Source organism: Syngnathus scovelli, chromosome 7 (assembly GCF_024217435.2).
Source record: "Syngnathus scovelli strain Florida chromosome 7, RoL_Ssco_1.2, whole genome shotgun sequence".
In the NCBI taxonomy this organism is placed as follows: domain Eukaryota; kingdom Metazoa; phylum Chordata; class Actinopteri; order Syngnathiformes; family Syngnathidae; genus Syngnathus; species Syngnathus scovelli.
Genome location: NC_090853.1, coordinates 2,799,544 through 2,815,927, shown reverse-complemented (window position 1 = coordinate 2,815,927; position 16,384 = coordinate 2,799,544). Strand labels below are relative to the sequence as shown.

The window sequence follows — 16,384 nt, the reverse complement described above, 5'->3', positions numbered from 1 at the left end:
TCGTGTAGGTTTTCGCCATTATGATTTTAACAGCCACGTTCATACCATCGCCTTGAGGGAGAGTCTTTTTTTTTTTTTTTTCCTTTCTTTTCCGTAAGTGCATCATTCAGCAACTTGTACACGCCCGCTGCCGCCTGGTTGCTCTTTAGGAAAAGACTCTTCGTGTTCCCGTTGACAGCTAACGCTACGCCGCTGATGGCTTCTGTCAGAAAAGAGCCGGCAGCAGCCAAACCTCTGACGTCCTCGAACCGCTTGCGGGCGTTTCAGGCTAGACGGCAACACATTGATACAGATTTTTTTTTTTAGGTGTCCAGGCCCAAACACAAGTCTACAGTTTGTAGTAGAAGGTTCTCCAAATGTTCTTCCATGCCTGAGAAGAAAAGTTTTGCGATAGTATTGAAGGCCTCGTAAAAGCTTTTATTCTCCTTGGTGATGAGTTAATAAATTGAATATTTTTATAGACCGATAATTCCCATTGGCACATTTAAAACCTCACTAATTGCAAAAAAACGGAAACATTCAAATCTGTGTTTTTCAGTCCGCCTACACGATTTGATAATGAATACGTAATGCTTATTGAAATCATTAAAATGTGACACCGTGCGCTTCCAAAGACATTTTTTTTTTCTGGATTGGTTTAGCACTCCTGTGTTCTCAAGGGCAAAGTGTGCTCATTTACATTTCTTTGCTCTTCCTCTGCAAACAGCACAAAATCTTTCCGTCTGCGTTCCCATTTCCATTTGGCCTCGACGCCTCTTGCCTCGTCAAAAACGCCGCATGCTCTGCAAACGACTTTTTCCTCTGTTGTGTTTATTACTCATACAGCCATATGGTTGCTCGATTTCAGATGTAGATCCAACTTTATATTTATGGAAGAGGTGGTGAATAAATGCTCGTACTTTTCCCCAAAACTCATGATAATATTTTGCGAGATTCAATTTAGTGTTTTGATCAGAAAAAGTTGTCCAAATTCCTCAACATTACTTCACTGTATTTGTTCATTAACAAGTCGCGGCGGAAGCTAAAGAAGCTAATGAGTGTATGCTAACGCGACACGCACGTGATTAAATGCTACCGTAAAAGCTCAAGAAGCTAACCGTAAATGCTAACACTGAGCCAGAGATGTGTCCTGGTTGGTCCACTAATGTTCCCAAATTCCTCATTACTTCACTGCATTTGTTCATTACCAAGTCGCGGCGGAAGCTAAAGAAGCTAATGAGTGTATGCTAACGCGACACAAACGTGATTAAATGCTACCGTAAAAGCTCAAGAAGCTAACCGTAAATGCTAACGCTAACACTGAGCCAGAGATGTGTCCTGGTTGGTCCACCAATATTACAGACATCTTAAATTGTTAAATAAGAACAAGGTGGAGTCACCACATTCATTTTTGAAACGTGAACAAGAGTTCAAAAGAGCAAATATTAAAGTCCATTTGCTAATAGTTTGCTCAGCGACATCAAGAAACAAGCTCCGCCATTTACTGTGCATCCATGGTGGCTAATTTATGTTTTCTCTCAATTGACAGCACTCCGTTAAGCATATTAAGTCTTTCTTTTCTCCGCGGGATTATGTGAGAAGGCGTCGAATTGTGTATTGAACGCCGACTGGCACAGTGAGATCTGCCGGCTTCCAAGTAGAGGCTTCCTTCAAAAGACGTCAAGCGTTGACATGAATAGAGGTTGACAAACAGGTGATATTATTAGCCATTGTTAGCGTTTGCGAGGCTCCACTGTCAAAACCACGACGAAACATGTTTAGACTGTTAACGAAATGCCATCTGGCGACAAAAAACATCATCGAGCCTGAATGCCAAAACGGTTTTTATTATTTGCAACCTAACGCCGCCGTCTTTAAGGGACCCGCGGATACGGAAGTAAATAATGACTCGTCTCCAGGGCCCAACAAAGTCGGCCAGGGCTCAGATGGGACCCAAACAGGAAATCAGATTTGTTTCAGGCGTCAAAGCAGTGCTCTGTCAGCGTGACTAAGCCGAGACCGCAACTTGTTTTCAGCGCCATTGTTGCCGGAGAACACGACTGGGCTCTTGCCAAATGTTGAACATGTTGTACTGGCGGGGACAAAAGCAGCCTTCGTCGTTGAAACGGAAAACCTTCTCGCAATCTGGAGACGATACCATTAAAGTTTCGGCGCATCTCACCTATCGTTACTTTACCGCACCTTGTTGGAAAGTTTCTTTAAGACCAATTTCAGTGACCGCTTGACTGATTTAAATCTTAAAATGGATGGCACATTGAAGAAATGTTCACCCAAACTTTCATGACCCTTTTCTCATTCCGAGCATGAATTGAGCAAAAGAATGAAAACCTGCTCGCAGTTAAATCAAGTCAGGACTTTTATTCGATCGATGAATTTAAAACTATGCCGTGGACAAAAACGCCAAGGCTGGTCAGTCTTCCCTACTGGATCTGCCCAGAAATTATTTATATAGATAGATATAGATTTTATATTATTATTCATATATTATTATTTATATATATATATATATATATATATATATATATATATATATATATCTTCCTTTGGCCACCGTATGACCAGGATCAGTGCCTCTGTGCTGTCCTTCAGACCAGCTCTTTCCTACCACTGGCTAGAAAGAGCTGGTCTGAAGGACAGCACAGAGGCACTGATCCTGGCTGCACAAGAACAGGCCTTGAGCACCAGAGCAATAGAGGCCCAAATCTACCACACCAGACAAGACCCCAGGTGTAGATTGTGCAAAGAAGGTCCTGAGACAATCCAGCACATAACTGCAGGGTGTAAGATGCTGGCAGGTAAAGCATACATGGAGCGCCATAACCAAGTAGCTGGAATAGTGTACAGGAACATCTGTGCAGAGTATGGACTGGAAGTCCCAAGATCCAAGTGGGAAACACCTCCAAAGGTGGTAGAGAATGACCAAGCCAAGATCCTCTGGGACTTCCAGATCCAGACAGACAGAATGGTAATGGCGAACCAACCGGACATTGTGGTGGTGGACAAAGAGCAGAGGAAAGCCGTTGTGGTTGACATAGCCATCCCAAATGATGGTAACATTAGGAAAAAGGAACATGAGAAACTTGAGAAATATCAAGGGCTCAGAGAAGAGCTGGAGAAGACCTGGAGAGTTAAGACTTCAGTGGTACCTGTGGTCATTGGAGCACTAGGGGCAGTAACCCCCAAACTGGAGGAGTGGCTGAAACAGATCCCAGGAAAAACATCTGACATCTCAGTCCAGAAAAGTGCAGTACTAGGAACAGCAAAGATACTGCGTAGAACCCTCAAGCTCCCAGGCCTCTGGTAGAGGACCCGAGCTTGAAGGGAAAAAGAGACCACCCACGGGGGTGAGGAAAAGGTTTATATATATATACACACGTATTTCATATATATTATATTATATATTTTACTTATATAGATATGTATATATTAGATATAGATTTTCCAAGTATATATTAAAATATGAAATATATAAAAAAGTAAAATATATTAAAATATATACAAATAAAAACAATGGATGTACACATCCCCTTTTGTATACTCACAATATGACCTCATCGGGATTTTTTTTTTTTTTTGCGAATCATTTGCCAAAGTTGAATCAAATTATTGTTGTCATAACACGCAGGAATGGGTCGCTGTTAATTTGAGGGAAGGCGCCGCATGGTTCCGCGCAAAATGTCACTTTAAATCAGAGCGGACAGTCTTAATGAAGGCCTTCCATCATCGTCATCACCGGTGACTCGTACACTTTTATTTTTTTTTATGCCTGCATACGGATCAGGCGATGACCGTGAATGTGTTGTAGAAATTTATTATAAAATTTAATTTCAATTTTAGCATTTTTTCTCCCTTACAACACAAGTCAGCAAATATTTCATTGCATCTTAAACACCTGCAAGACAAAAAAAATATATATAAAGAAGAAGAAAGTTATAGATAGAGGCTTTAAGTCCGCCGAGGCCTTTATCAATAATGTCCAGTACAATCAATAGGTCCATTAAGCTCGCCTTTAATGGAGCCGGTCCCTCGCGTATGAGTGCATTCGTCAGTAAACAAATGTCCGCTGCTACTCGGAGAATGATTAGGGATGCTACATTAAAGCTAACTCATGGTTCTTGCCCATCGATTACCTACGCCAGGGCTTTTGCCCAATTCAACGTTGATGGGACACGAGCCAGAAAGTAGACTATTAAATGTTGGGGCATTTTTCGGAGTGGATGCTACTGCAGCCTATAAGACATTGGTGGTTGGCTTTGGCAGGGGTCTTTACTGTTTGGCAGCTGTCCACCATTTTGGAATCTCAATTATTGTGAACTATAGGATTGTAGAGGAAAACTATCCCTCACCAAAAAGTATTCCACACTCCAAGCTCCATCATCAAAATTACAATTAGTGTAAAACAATTTTTTTGGTTATTTCGCACTATTTTTTCGCTTTTATGAACAACATAGCAGCTAAGCTAAGTGGTTGACAAACCCCTTATTTTGTTTCTTACCGCCACCTTCAGGAATGGAGTGGAACAGTATTTTCCCAAAATTAAAATCAATTAGTGTAGCATAAGAAAAATGAAAATGTATTATTGTTTTGCATTTTATGCCCTTTCCCACCATTTTTTTTTTACCTTTTATGTACAATATAGCAGCTAAGCTAGGTTGTTGACAAACCCCTCCATTTTGACATATTTGTTCGTTACCGCCACCTTCAGGAATGGAGTCGAACAGTATTTTCCCAAAATTACAATCAATTAGTGTAACATAAGAAAAATGAAAATGTATTATTGTTTTGCATTTTATGCCCTTTCCCACCATTTTTTTTACCTTTTATGTACAATATAGCAGCTAAGCTAGGTTGTTGACAAACCCCTCCATTTTGACATATTTGTTCGTTACCGCCACCTTCAGGAATGGAGTGGAATAGTATTTTACCATTACACTAGCAACTCATCTCTTCGGGGTGCTCTAAGTGCCACTCGTGGTTATTTACGTGATGTTTAGTGTATAAATAGTGATGTGGATATCACAGGCTTGAGCTCTGGTCTATTTATATACTGCTTTCCTGGTTCGTATGTGCTGGTCAGAATTTTGGCAAAGCCTTGCTTGAAAATGGCCGCACCACTGCAGCGTTTATTAGAGCGTAGATTATTTGATGTGATTCTCTCGGGCAACTTGTATTATTGCTCACCACGGTCGCTGTCTGCGCCGCCTGCTGCCCCCTCCGCCCCCGACGGAGGCGTCCCGACATCCTAGGCCGCAGTAAATGCCATATTACAAAGTCGTAAAAAAAAAATACAAAAAAGCCACTTATTACTCCTCATTCTTTTTTACTCCTCCGCTCGGGCCATTACGGGCTACGGCCCACGCTAGCGGCTCCGACTTCACCTAGCGTCGCTGCCTTTGTCTGGAGCGCTCTCATCTGTTCGGATCTGCTCGGGCCGCCCCGGAGGTAGCGGCGATGGCCGGAATGCCAAGTGCGGGGGCGGACTAAGAGAAGCGTATGTCTGTTAAATCACCCTGGGCTGAGTTTGCTGCAGAACTCTGCTCTTCATTTCTTTTTGCAAGCTAACAAAAAAGGGGCCTCTCAACGTGGATGCAACAGTCAAGCTGTCAGCTAGGCAGAGGCTCCACGCCAGTAGATATTAGTCCGAGACTTCCTCGCCGTGCCTGAGCCTGTGAGCCTTGTTTTGTATTCCGTCCGCAGTCGTCGCCTCCTCCAAAGAGGATGATTAAACAAGCAGGAAAGAACGAGGCACACTTAGACTTGTAGCCTCTTGCTACGCTAGCAATCGCGTCGGATCCCAGCGGCCTGCGATCAAATATGTGTTGCTTTATTTGTTTTTTTACTGAGGGCTTTATAATAGCATTGGGGGTAGTGGCCGCAAAAGGTTTTTTGTTTTTTTCTTCTTCTGGTGCTTTAATATACTCCAAAAAAATAGTGCCTTGTTGTTTCTTTCCCAAACTTAAGCATTTGGACCCGGCACGGTTGACAGTAAAACCGTTGGTCTAGTCCGCACAAAGTTTTCAGGCAAAGGGCATTTGATTCATGATTTCTGATCTGATCTTTGAAGACCCTCCTGAAACGTTATGTTTTAAAAATTTTGAACATATCTACATGATAGTAAAGCATAGGTGTCAAACTCAAGGCCCGGGGGCCAGATAGGGTTAGGGTTAGGGTTAAACATCGTTTTATGCGGCCCGCCAAGACAAATTGTGCACCGAGTACAAATTGTCTTCACTTCAAAAAAATAGAGATATTGCTAGCAATCTTTTTAAAATATTTTTATTAGTCTGATATCAAAACGACTAGTTGGTTGTGTCGTCTATACTGTGTATAAGTTTACAATCGTATTGGCCCGCCAAAGGAAACTACGGTTACGATGCGGCTCGCGACAAAAAATGAGTTTGACACCCTTGTAGTATCCTTGGCCACCCCAAGGGCCTCCCAACAAAAAGAAAAATCCTAGCTGAGCCAGTGCTTTGATGTACTTCTGAACTAACAAGCCACAAAATGTTGTCCTGGCAATTCCAGAGGGTGTTTTCCACTCCGGGGTGCTTACGTTTTTAGGCATCCCAAACCTCACGTTAGATGATAAACACCGACACTCTGTTTAATGCTCGCACGCAGAACCCGGGCCGAGAGACACGGCGGAAAAAGCTCAGCGCCGGCCCACCGCTGTGAAGCGCCGGACAAATGTGCCGTTTGTCCTTGACGGCGGCTGCGGATGAGAAGCGCGGCAATGCACACAAAAGCAAACAGCCACCCTGACAGCTGCGCTTGGGGGATTCTAATGAGTCATCAATCATGTCGGCCGGCGCTCTTCTATTGGGTGGGACGATTTGCCGGGTTTGGAGGCTGCCCTCACCTAAACCTGCATCTGAAAGTAATTGTGTACATGGAAAGTTTTTATACTGGTAGGCTACTAAAATCTGAGCTGTAATTTGATATGTGGGAAAATCTGCACAAAAATCAATTATCTGGCATATTTCGGGGGGGAGGCAGTATCCCCCTTAGCCCACCCTCTAGCACCGCCACTGCTTTATTCGTATTTTACGTTTGACGACGAGCTGTGTAGTTTTATGCCAAAGGATGAATACATTCCTATATTCAGTTGTCATTTTTGACTCCACACGCGGATGAAGGGGCGTCGGAAATGACACCTTTTTAAGCGAGGGAGACAGGCGTAATGATTAAACGGAAGAGGCGACATTCCGCCGAGGCCTCCGCCGCCTTTGCAGAGTCACGTGCGTTGCGTGCGCACGACGACCCACGTTTGATGTGCGCGTGGGCGTTTGACGAGCAGACGAAGGAGCAGTTAGCGGGCAGTCGCACTCCGGAAGATTAGAGCCGAGGAGCTCTGGCGGTATTCGCCGTCTCCCCGCGTGTGGACGTGTATTAATCAATTCCTTCGGCGTGGCATGCCTCAGAGAACATAGGATGGACACCACGACGAGAATGCGCCGAGCGTGAAATTGTCATCCTGGGCTCACACCTTGTCGGAGGGAGAAGAAGGAGGTGGCGATTGCTTACTTATGTGGCGACACGTTGAATAAAAGTGTTCATCTTAAAATGTTTACGGAGAAAGGATGCGGGGAGCCGCCATTCTTCAAGACCGAAATTGAAGTGGATAGGAAAAAAAAAAACATTTGCTAATCCTGAAGACGGAAACGTGTTCTTCCTGTCATCTGCAGCAACTTAACTATGATGCATCAGTGAGCATCTTTTAGAGAACATGATCATAAAAAAAAAAAAAAAAAAAGCTCGCCTATAAATGGAATCCATTTGTCTGTATAGGAAGCCGAGGAGCAGCTTAAATAAGATGCACGGCATGCGTTAATACCATCGTGACCCAGCTGTACAATAACTCCAGAATATCTCATTCGGATAAAGGCGGCGTGAATAAATATACGCGCACTCCAGTCGGTAGATGAGCGCAAATCACTGAAGTGAGCCACTTCTATCAACTTTGCTGATTTTTCTTTGTGCCATAAAGTCTTGCAAAGTAGGCCACAGAGTTGAGTTAGTCCCCCCCCCAAGAGAATAACAGATAGCTCGAGTGTTTCCTCCCCTCTCATTTCCACACATTGAATTCACCTTAAATAACTTTTTTATTCGGTATTTAGCGAGAAGCAAAGTGCCCTAAATAGATACAAAAAGAGACCCTCGGTCTTAATCCTTCATTTTATCCGAGACATTAAGAAATGAAATGGGTGTTTGCGCCGTTGTGGGTGTGAACAGAGTTGATTCTCGGCCAATCGAAGCGGCTCTTTTCGATGCCTTTAGATTCAGCGCCGGGAACAATGCAATGGACTCGGTAAAGGCCGAGTCGGCAAACTAGAATGTCTTCACTTCGCAATTTAGCAGCTAGCTAGTTAGCGCTCGGTAACCGCTTTCAATCGCGCGCCTGTGCGACCGTGATTCAAGCGCCCCTTCTACATGAAGCCTTTAGTCTACAAGACATTTTGCAAGCTCAAATAAAATATATTAAAGGTCGACGTATACGTCGACATAAAGCATGCAGTCATTTATCGGATAAATGTCGGCATGTAAAATCATAACTGTTCCTCCCTTTCTATCACGCCGTAAAGGTAAAAATAAATAAAGCTGCATGACGTTGCTGTAAACGACATGATGGGTGACTCTATTAAAAATGTTTTTTTTTTTTTTTGCTGATGTTATTTGTGCCACGTAGGCTAAAGCGCCGCCTCCTCTTTCTTCCCTAGACGCAGGCTGCTTTCAAGTAAAGCCTGGCGACGAGAACCCGGCAGCGGCGCCGTGATACTCGGGTGAGTTTTTAAATCGCAACCAAAAAAAAACCTCATTGCGAACACTTAGTTATTTTTTTATTATTTATTTTTATTTTTACATTTCTTTTATGATTTTTTTGGGAGAATCACACTTTGCCACATCTTGTGCAGACCTGCTATTCGGCCAGAGGTGGAATAGTGCAAAAGTGGCTTTTCACATTCAGATCCAAGCTGTCATGTTTTTTTCTATTTTTTATTTTATTTTTTTCTTCGCCCTGCTCACACGCACGCAGTGTGACACTGATAGCTCCGAGCTCACATGGGCAGAGCTTGAATGGCCTGGCGGGGCCTGTGCAAGTGGGAGCGGACTCCATTATCAGATGGCTACTTGGCCACCCACCCGGCATCCTCTCCTCCTTGCTCATCCTGCAGCAGATTTAATTTCTTGTCCCAACAGGGCCAACGCTCCCTCTGAGGAGCCATGGCTGTGCTGTGAACACAGATGGAGGATTCAGATGAGAGATGCGTTTGATAAACTTGTGAATGTCAGCAGATGAAACATGATTGCTTGCTTTCCAACGACTATTTTGTCCCCTTAGAATTCGATACATGAAGCCACAGCGCCGAGGCGCTAGCTAGTAAACGGCAGTTATCAAACGATGTTGCGCTCTTGTGCTATTCGGTATGCAGCCGTGCCCCCCCCCCCCCCCCACCCACACACCCCCACAGTGCAAAATGTTTCTTGTGATAAGAAAATGACACAATCTGTTACTTTGGGTTTCATCATCTATTTCTTTATTCTTTTGTACAAACACTTTAAGAGTAGCAGTACACTTAAAGGTGGTGACGTTCTGTGACGTTAAAATACCCCAAGGGCCAAGAAATAGGACTGTTGCAATCCTTCGTATATTTTGCTGAATGTATAATTGTGGATTTTTTTTTTTTAGATAATTATATTTTCAATAATTTTATACATTTAATTTTAAATAATATTATGAAGAAATAATTTTCAGAAAAATAACAAAAATGGAAAATTAAATATCATAAAAGAGTTTAAAATGCTGTTTTTAAGATATTCACACAGGCCTCAGACGTTCCTGTGTGGAAAGACCCGTCTTTCCTCCGTCCACTAGGGGGCAGTGTTGCTGCCTTAGTCTTTTAAAAATTGGAAATTGAGAAACAGATTAACTGGCTTTATCTCATCTTCGCGTTTATTTAACATAAGTAGTCAAACTTCTCCCGTCGCGGTGGCCAAGAAGAAGAACATCTGGCTTCGAGGCAAAGCATCAAAACAAATCGTATGTTCTCTTTCCCGACTTCGATCCCCCCGTCAGTTGAGACGACAAAGCTTTGCCCGGACGAGAAAGTCTACTACCGCCCACTAAAGTCGCTCAACGATGCAAACCTTAAGTGGCGTCATTTAACGGCAACAACCCTCGCGCCATATTTCATTTCCGACACAGCTTGCGTCGGGAAACTTTCCGTTTCCTTCACTACCTGCTGGCCGTTAGATTGAATGCACAGTTGAGACTTTTGCAGCCGCGGCCAAATCTCTTCTGGCATCGACGTCACGGCCGCTAAATGTAGCAAATATTGAAGCGGATTGTTTTCTGAGAGCTGAGCCCGAGCCGGCGAGGGACCATGAGAGGAAATTGATCGTGCTGTTGACAGGCCTGCAGGAGGCTTTTATGCACAGTGGGAGTGTCTGCCTGCAGCATGGGGGAGGGAGGGGGGGAGGGAGGGGGGCGAGGAACCCAAACGAACCGCATCAGCTCGTCGGACAAAGGTTTAAAATAGAAACTTAATGATCCGCAATATGAGCAGTAAGAAAGCAAGCGTTGTTTTCACCTGCATATACATATTGGCTTAATGAAATCAACAGAGCGTTTTTCAATTAGGGTTGAATGTCTTTTGAGGCGGGCGCCGAGAGAAAAAAAAAAAATGGTTTCCTCATCCTTTCCAGTCATTTCGGAGTTTGGCACAAGCAGAGAGAGCCGAATTAACGTTGGTGTTTCGGGAAGGAGATTTTTGTCTTTTGGAGCATGGAGGGCAGGAAATGAGATTGGCACTTCTAATTGATTCCATTTTGCAGGTGGAGACCTATTTGTTTGTTTCTTGAAATTAAAACGCAGCGATCGTCTAAAATTAAAGGCGGTTTTGATTCGCTTGGTTACCGTTATCGCCGTCTGTGCTACTACGAGGCACTCTAGTCCAAAGTGTCAGGAATATGTGCCAGTAAAAAAAAAAATCAAGCAGTGCTTAATTTCCATTAGTTAACCAGAATTAATGAATTCACTTATTAATTATTAATACTTTCTCATTTTTAAATCCTTTCAGTGACCATTTACTTTTCTCTGTTTTTTTTTTTTAAATATTTTTGGGTCAGAAAGATGTCACACAAAAATCAAGCAATGCTTCATTTCCATGAGTTAACTGGAATTAATTATTAATACTTCAGTTTCCAATCCATTCAGTGACCATAGCGTTTCTTTCCACGTTTATTGATTTTTCTCGTTTTCTTTGCAAAGTAAACTGGTTAGAAATTATGCATACATCTTAAACAAGTGGTTTTTTTGGCGTGTATCTTTTCTAGACACCAATCAAATCGCTCATCTCCTTCCTGACAGCCACACCATGAACACAAAAAGATACCAGCGTGGTTGATTAGTGTTTTTTTTTCGGAAAGTCGCGATCAGTATAATTTCGGGTTTGTGTGAAACTGTGGTTGAAAAGCCGTAATTCAATCTAATGTGTGTTATCACAAATAGTGTGACAGTCTAATGTCTTTGGAAATGGCAGAGCTGCTCTTTTTGCCCTTCGAGCGTCGCCGCGAGCATCAAAACATACATTTTGCGACTCCTCTCGCAAACACCCATTTTGTGCTTTGCGTGTTTGTTTGCAATCCTTCGTACTCGGAAACAAAATGTATGCAAATGTCGAAAGTCACATTGGTAGAAATTCTGATTACGATGACGTCAGAGTATGCTAATTGTTTGTTTAGCTAGCCGGGGGGGGTTGCGTAATACGCTCTTGTGTCTAGAGTTTATTTCGCCGACTGAATGATGATGCCGAAGAGTCGTCTAGTGGTGCTAAAAACAAAATAATTATCCGCGTTAAGCACATAGAAGGACCAATTTCGCATCCAGCACACAATGAGCATCTCGGATAACACCGGCAAACAGATGATCCGTCAATCTCTCCATTTTCTACAGCACATGTCTCATTCGGGGTCACGCGGGAAGCTGAAGACTCCATCTCCGCTGAGTTAGGGCAAGAGACGGGGGTGCAACTTGGCCTCATCACCTGTCAATCACACAACCGAGACAGGGGGAAAAAAAATTATTATTTGCTATGTACACAGACGTGGAACAAATTTCACCTCTGCATTTGACCCATCACAGCTATCAGGGTAACTCTAGATCCAAATTTACGTCAGCCGCCATGAGCAAATCGCACCGCATTTAAAGGGAGTGAAAAGTTTTGAATCAGTCGACCGTGCTCACGCCCACAACGGCGCAGATTGCCCTCTCTGACTCGCCATATTTATAAGTTAGATAGCTAGATAAATTTTGCCTTGTCAATCTGATTATTCTGTGAAGAATATTTATTTTTTCGGATTAACTACATTTATTTTGCTAGCAGTCTAAAATCTGGATTGACCTATTTCACGCACCAAATTACAATTTGATGTGGAACAGAGATGACATCAGAAGTTGGCTATCCGTCATTCTTGAAAGAGTCTGAGCACAGCGCTCCATGCGTCAATAAATATTTGATGCCGTCTTTCATTTATTCACTGGCCAGGTGTCGACCCCGCGGGTTTGCACCCGCAGCAAATCCCTGCACGATTTGACAGAATCCTCGTCGTGGTTAAAGAGCAGCTACTTTGAGTAAACGTCACGCCAGACAGAGTGTAATTGTTGATCGATGACTTTGTCTGTAATAAAACTATGCTTGTTAGAACAGGAATATCCCGTCTAAAAACTGACAGCTGAACTGGTCGGGAAAGAGCATCGACGTTGTTACGCGGACGGAGCTGTCAGCAGCGGCTAATTGGATGTGTTTATCTGGTGATGCCAGCACAATAAAAATAAAAAAAAAAGAAATTGTTTTTACCGGAATTAGACTCTTTTAACTAAATAATGACTTATTTACACCACCCCCGGGCAACTGATTTAGCCCAAAAAGGAAAAATGTATTTAAGTCTGGCAAATTTAACGTCTTCATTCCACACGGCAGATCGAAGACGTTGCCTGCCAATCGGAAGGACTCAATGGACACGTGAGAAATATGGGACAGCCGGTATGAAAGAGGGTTACCGTGGCAACCAGAGTCTTCAATGTCTCCAGGCAACCGGCACTCTGCGGTAGGCGACGTGTGCTAACGTACCTGTTGGTGATAATAGCGTTAGCTCGATGACGTTACCGTTCCCAGCAAATGGCGGTTTTAGAAGCATCTGTGAAGCCTAGTTCATTTTGTCAGGTGTTGCTGTGCTAACAAGCTTTTTTAACACGCTCAGCTTTATTCACACTTGTCTGGAGGCGTTCTTTAATTGAATATAGATGCACACGGCGCGGCAGCGTTAAATCAGTGCGAGCTATCGCCAATGCTTATCTTGGTACAAATAGAAAATGACTGACTTGAAAGTTGGTCCGTTCACATTGCCGTTTGAATCTTCAGGGATCGATTCTTGGGTTGGCGTTTGGATGTTCTTCCTGTGGTTGTGTGTGTGTGTTTTCTCCGTTCCAAAAAGTTACATGTTGGGTAAGTTGAAGACAAACACGCTTCATAGGTGTCAACGTGAGTGGTTGTTTGGTAATACGATATCAAGCTACCGATACTATATCGAGCCCACCCATAAATAGCAAAAAAAATATATATACATATATATATATTTATATTTTATATATATATAAATTTAAAAAAAATATATATATATATATATAAATTAAAATTGTAAATCAGAGACGACTTACTTGACTTAATTTTGAGTAAATACTAAATGTTCTGTCTAGATTTTTTTGTTGTTGTTTTAGGCCTTAAGCTATCCTTAGTCAGGATATATTTTTATTTTGACAATCCCTAATTATGTGCCCTGGGTTGGACTGGCGACCAGTGGCGTGCACCGCCTCTCACAGACTGTAAGCCCCAAAAAATGTCGTCTTTGACAGCACGCGTCGGACCTTCAGCAAAAAAATTGAATTTCGTAATTTGGAGTCAAGGCGCGCCGAGCACAGATGTGTGACAGACATCATGTTCCCTTTCGTTTGATGCAGACCAACGCCTCTCCCGCCACCCCCTCTTCGTCGTGCAGCACAACACAAGGAGAGATAAATTATTCAGGTGCCTCCCCGATGGCGACGCATTTACAGACGCTCGCTTGCGTCCGACCGGCCCGTATTCTTCCTCTGCTCAGATGTGGCTCCCTTTTTAAAAAGGCAGAAGAATACATGTGACCTCCGAGTAGCATTCTCGCTACTAATGCTTAATTTAGTCCTCTGGCGGTAAGGCGCTGCCGAAGCCTTAATCGTAAATATGTAGGATATCAAAAAGAGCGTGGAGGGGGGGGGGGGGGGGCGAGCGGAGGATTACTGTATATGTAAATAACAAGGTGAAGCGTGATTTGTTTCCGAGGCGAGGGAAGGATGAAAGAATGCGGCGGTCGGAGATGATAACAACATTTGCTGCATGGGAGCCCGTGAAGGACAGCTCTCTCCTGACTTGTTTTTCTTTTCTGCTCTTTTGATGTCAGGCACAAGCGATGCGATGTGATTTGTTTCAATCTCGTGTCGATGCCTGTTACGATAGTAGACGCCCGCTCAATTTGCCGTCTTGTCAGTGGAACTGGTCTTTTTTTTTTTTTTTATTGCATTTTCAACACTTTAAATTGATTGACACAAAATATTAACAGAAGATGGACCAATAGCAATTTTATTATATTAAATATTTTAATTAAATGATGCAGTTTTGACTTACCGCGTTTCGTCCTGACTTTTTTTTTTCCTTTCATGGCACCAAGCACGCTGAGACTTTACAAAGTGCTCCGGCGTTACGAAATAAAAAGCCCATTAAAAATGTCACTAAATAAATCATGACATTAATTAAACATACACGCCATTATTAGAAATACAATTCCGCTGGAATCAAATATAAATAAATAAAAACGCTATTAAGTGATGAATAACAACTTGAGTCGTTAAAACTGTTTAATTCAGGTTTTTTTTCTGTAAATCTTCATTTGGACTTCGGCGCCTTCATTGGTATTACATACAGCAGTGCACAAATTGTCTTGAGAGTCATGAAACAAAAACTAAACATCCCCAGCAGCCATAAAGGTAACGTATAACTAATTTATCCGTGCGTATAGTCGATAACCTTGACGTTTATAGCGTCGACGCTAACGGCAGACAGACCTCGACATGCAAATTTTATTTTTCCCCCTTCCTTAAATGTTGTTTTAATCACCGACGGTGCCCAAGCGGCTATCCGGGCGAATTAAAAAGTGATGTGAAGTCCACTCACTTTTAACAAAGACATCGGCCGACTAAATAAATGGATCAATGACGTCCCCGGTGACGTTCCCCTGAATCCAAGTTGAGGATTTTTTTTTTTTTGTGTCTATCCAAGTGTGAATCCACCGACTATGTTTTATTTATGGTAATGTGTCTGTGAGGATTTCCAGTCAAAGGTTGAGTCAAGAATAACCTCTTGTACCGGCCTGTTCTCTAAAAGGTTTCTCAGCGCCGAGGGACACACACACTCATCTTTTAGGTTACTAGCGGTTACGCTAGCTTGTCATCTGTGACACTTTCTTGTTTTAAGAGTCACTCAAGTCCGGTGAGAGACCGGACCGAGGACCACGTTGAGTGGCAGCTGGTCCACGTTGACATTTTGATTTCCTCCATCATGGTTAGAAAGTAATGGATGGATTCTTTGCGGTCATTAGCGGTGCTGTTTAGGTTTTTTGTTTTTTTTTCAGACGTTAAGGCGATGCTGCTTACAGAGCAAAAGCGGACTTTCAAATCCTTCACTCTGATTAAGCTGTGTGTTTTATTCCCGCTGTTCTTCTCCTTCCTTCTGGCAAGTAAATTGGAGCACGCTGACCTTTCATCAGCTACAAATAGCAAACTGGAGTGTTTAAGCCTCAAGTAGCACACCCGTTAACTTCAATTAATGAGGTGAGCGCCGCACGGGCGGGTGACATGTTCGTCATGCCGCCAATTTATTTAATTATTATTTTTTTTGCCTCTGTGATGTCTACGGATGACATTCAAATAGGAAGCAAGATGTTTAATTGTTGGAGGGGTTTTAGTCATCAGCACGGTGGGTTAGTGGTGAGAATGTGTGGCTCACAGTTGGGTTTCAATCTCGCGTGTAGCCAAAGAAATGAGATGCAGAGGTTGATTTTTTTTTTGGATCGTTAAATTTATGTGATCTTGTTTTTCTCAAATCCGATTGGACATTTGGAGTGGACCTTCGCTTCATATCAAAAGAACCATCGTTCTTCGAAAAATTTGATTACTGTTATAACCTTATTGCGGATTTTTTACGCTATCGATTGAAAGACGTCGAGCAGCGGACAAAGTAGAGAGAGGGGAGGGGATGATTCACGGCCGGCGGCAACAAGAATCCATCTTTTTTTT

At 42.8% G+C, this 16,384-nt stretch overlaps 1 protein-coding gene across 4 annotated transcripts in view; it reads left to right on the top strand.

The window, feature by feature from the left end:
- lrfn1 (leucine rich repeat and fibronectin type III domain containing 1) overlaps positions 1 to 16,384 on the top strand; it is a 102,611-nt gene that overhangs the window by 59,106 nt on the left and 27,121 nt on the right. For 2 of the 4 annotated variants that reach the window (XM_049725281.2, XM_049725284.2), the window contains 2 exons: positions 8,718 to 8,780; positions 12,981 to 13,107. The exons of 1 other annotated variant lie outside the window; for it this stretch is intronic. The gene's annotated coding sequence lies outside the window, so the exon portion shown is untranslated. The remainder of the gene's footprint in view (positions 1 to 8,717; positions 8,781 to 12,980; positions 13,108 to 16,384) is intronic. One more of the 4 variants, XM_049725280.2, reaches the window with a different exon arrangement.